Source organism: Gekko japonicus, unplaced genomic scaffold, assembly GCF_001447785.1.
Source record: "Gekko japonicus isolate JY-2015 unplaced genomic scaffold, Gekko_japonicus_V1.1 scaffold134, whole genome shotgun sequence".
In the NCBI taxonomy this organism is placed as follows: Eukaryota; Metazoa; Chordata; class Lepidosauria; order Squamata; family Gekkonidae; genus Gekko; species Gekko japonicus.
The window spans coordinates 388,762-392,643 of record NW_015172007.1 but is presented as its reverse complement, the minus strand read 5'-3'; positions in this window follow the sequence as shown (position 1 = coordinate 392,643).

Here is a 3,882-nt window from a genome sequence, read left to right as displayed (position 1 = left end):
CTCAAGGCGGCTAACAGATTAAATAACATAACAAAAAATTAAAACAATTAATAAATACAATATCGTTTTAAAAAAGTAAACAACAACAGTTACATTACTAACTATGGCGGCAATCCAATCAATCCCTAACTAGGGGTAGTAACCAGCGGGAACTCTAGCCAGGAGATGGTCTAAGTTCGGCCAGAAGATGTTCCAGGGCACACCCCTCAGTGGCGGCCCCTAATCGAACGCCTGGCGGAAGAGCTCCGTTTTACAGGCCCTGCGGAACTGTGAGAGGCAACCTTAGACGGTGCCCATGAGCACCACATTGGGGACCTCTGTTCTATAGTCTTGTAATCAGTGTGATCATGGGAGACTGCCAAGACCAACCTTGAGGTTGGTAACCTTGGAACTTGCACAGGAAAGATGTACTGCTCTGGCAAAATGAAAATGTCACTTCCCGTTTGCTTAAGAAATATTGGCCATCACAAACATGCAGCCCTTTTTTGTAGAAGTAAAATAGAAAGGATTTCCTGTCAGAGAGGGCCGAGTCAGCTGCTTCTGTTTACCTCCTGGCTGGTATTTCTAATCTATCAACCCTGTTTGAAACACCTGGGTCATTTGCCCATCCTGCCAATGAAAAAGCTGGAAAACCAGAACTAGCCAGCACTTGCTTTCTTCCTGTGCTTTGACAGCACCATCCTTGGGGGAAATGCTCTGCTCTTGCAGGCTGTTAGGACTCTGGCTACAAATTCATTACAGCCCAAAGGGTTTAATACCTTACCTTTTAGCCTCGGACCCTTAGCCTGCCTGGTCCACACAAATTCTTAATCAGTTAAATCAGATTGCCCTATTCCCAGAAGATCTCTTCTATGGAAGCCTATACAAGTCAAGAACAGCTGTCACACAGAGCCTTCGTGATATTGAATTACAAAATGAAGAAGCTTTGCTACCCAAGAACTTCAGAAATATAAAATCTTGGCCTAATTTTACTGCTGCCCCTTATTTAGTTAACATTACCTATGAGCCCTATAGATGGGCCTTTTCCAGAGCCCACTTTGAGGCACTCCCTTCCGCTGTACTGCAAGGTAAATTCACTCGAGTTCCAATGCAGGAATGTATATGCCCATGCATGGCTAATATGGTGGAATCAATTACTCATGTCCTCCTGTTCTGCAGATTCTATCAGGAGGAACGAGACCATCTTATACTATCCCTTCTGTCTAGATTTAGTCCTCTGCAGTCTTATCTTGACTTTAGGCCAGAAGTCCCTTGTAAATTCCTCTTAGAAGACGTTCAGAGCTCAGTGACTTATGCTGTGGCAAAATTTTGTTGCTTAGCTATTAGGAAATGTAAACTTATTTTTGCTGAAAAAATTGTATGATTCTCTTAACATTATTTTATTTTACTAATTTTATTAATTTTCTTTGTTAATGTTTTTATACTATTCCTATGTTATTACTGTTTTAATCCTTCTTATATCAGAATTGTACTGTTTTACTGGCTCTTGCTGTAATAAATTAGATCGATAGATCGCAGGCTGTTAGGAAATGGGCCTGCTCTTCCCACTAAACAGATTCATTCCTAGGGGAACTCTGTTACTGTGTCAGTAAATTGAGGTGGCAGGAGGGGTAACAACAAAAAAATGGAGAATGAGGCCGATGAGACTAGAAATCAGTTATTGCTTGCATTGCTCCAGAAGCTCCCCATTTATAACATAATATAATCTCATCAGGTATGGAGAGGCAGCAGGCCTAGGCTGACCCAAATGTGCCCCACATCTCCTAACTTCTATTAGGGCCGGAGCTGTAGGTAAGAGATAGAGCATCTGCTTGGCATGCAGAGGGGCCTTGGCATGCAGTTTCAATCCTTTCTCCAGTTGAAAGGATCAGGTAATAAATAATGTGTAAGTCCAGCTGAGACCCTGGAGAGGTACTGCCGGTGTGAGTAGAAGAAAATACTGATCCGGATGGACCAGCAGTCTGATTCAGCAGAAGGCAACTTCATGTGTTCACTATTCTTTGAAATGGAATAAAATTGCTTGTTTCAACAATATTTTTTTAAAGTGCATTAAGTGACCTGTTAGTTGCTAGAACTGTGTCATCAGTGGTTTATAAGAAAAAATTAACAACAATGTAAAAAAGGCTCTCCTTTCAGCTTTTACTTAAAAGAGCCCCTTCAGATATAATAAATGTACAAAAGAATATTTGTTCTGTGGAAGATTGAAGTACAATTCAGTTCACACTTTTTGTTATGCTTTCACCCAACAGTCTGTAAACATGTGTGTTTCAGTTGTAGTTTTTAAAAGATAGGAAATCAATTCCAATGGACAAATTTAGAGGCACATGACATATGAAAGTTTTATGCATAGCAGGCCAAAAATGTTGCTTCAGCATAAACTCTTCCACAAAGGCTGGAGATTTCCCTTACGGTTTCTAGTAAATGAGAACATCCATGGAAGAGTAATTTAAGCTCTGACCTTTTATGGATAGGTGGATGATGTCATTTGATTTTGTGTGTGTGCGCGCAATCCAATCCGTGTAAATGCACATGAGTTCAGAAGGTCTGCTCTAAAGTTAAGGCTTTGGGAATACAGAACAAAAACAAAGGCAGCACGCAGACTTCGGCCCTCATAAATCCTGCTTCACAATTACAAAATGACTTATTACAGAGCTTTATCAGAACATTGGCCCAGTATGCTGCCCAGATCTAGTTTACGCTGCTATATATTTTAGTTTTGTTTAGAGCAGAAAAGGTCTGTTCTGTATTCTTCTCACAGCTGACATTTACTAATAGCCTTTTTGTTCTCCAAAACGCTTGTTTCATTTACAAGTGTCTGGCAGGAACAAATGCTTTTAAAATGATGTTCTCTTTGTGATATTTCTGAGGTTTCAATTTATAGTATTAAAATAGTCATGCAAGCAACATATTGTAACTCTTAACATTTTCTTTTTTAGGGAAAATATTTAGGTATGACATCTTTTTCTTTAAAATGGTGCAGCACTAAAATATGAATCTTCAAGATAATGGTGATAGGACAAATTCTTGATCTTAATTCATACTTGGAAGAGAAAAACTGTTCTAATAAGGAAGCAAAAACCCTCTGCCATTCTTGGTTACATTTACTACACTATGAGCTACAATTCATAGATGCACCATGCACAGATCTAAGTCTTATGAGAGTTCCCCATGATGCCGACATTTAAGCACATTTCTAAGTGCACTGGATTAAATGTTTTAAACACAGAGCCAAAACACATTAATAGATAAAAGTTCCATTGAAGTCAAGGGTAACTTTGAACACACTATTTCCTATGTAGCCAGTTGACCACAGTGTCCCTTCCAAATCCGGTGGCAGAGCACTGCAACTTCCAGAAGGGAAATGTGAAGGACAAGCTGCACAAGCTTTCTTGCACAGAACCTATACAACTTCTTCCTTCAAATAAAATGATCCTTTGCTGTCAATCAAGTGCAGATACATCCATTTGGATTGGTTACTTGCCAGATAATGCCACACACATGGAAAATCTAGCAAATAGCTTTCCCACTGACTTTGTATGACATGAATGGAGCGTCCCAATTTGAAGTGAGTAGAGAAACCTTTGTGGGGTTAGCCACGGACTTGCAAAAAATTATATACTGGGGCAAATCGCTTCAATTTAAAAAATAAACACATTTAAATCCTCTGGAAATGATAGGGCTTTCAATCTAACATAATCACTTTTGGGAACAGAATTTGACTGATTACAATGGGTTGTATCCAGATACTTCATTAGTCTGATGAGTTTTCTTCCTGAAGAAGCTTTCTGGTGGTGGTGGAGGCTGCTTAGACTCCTTGTGCTGGCAGAATGGAATCATAGGATGCAACCCAATATGCCATAGATATTTTCCATAAAGGAACAC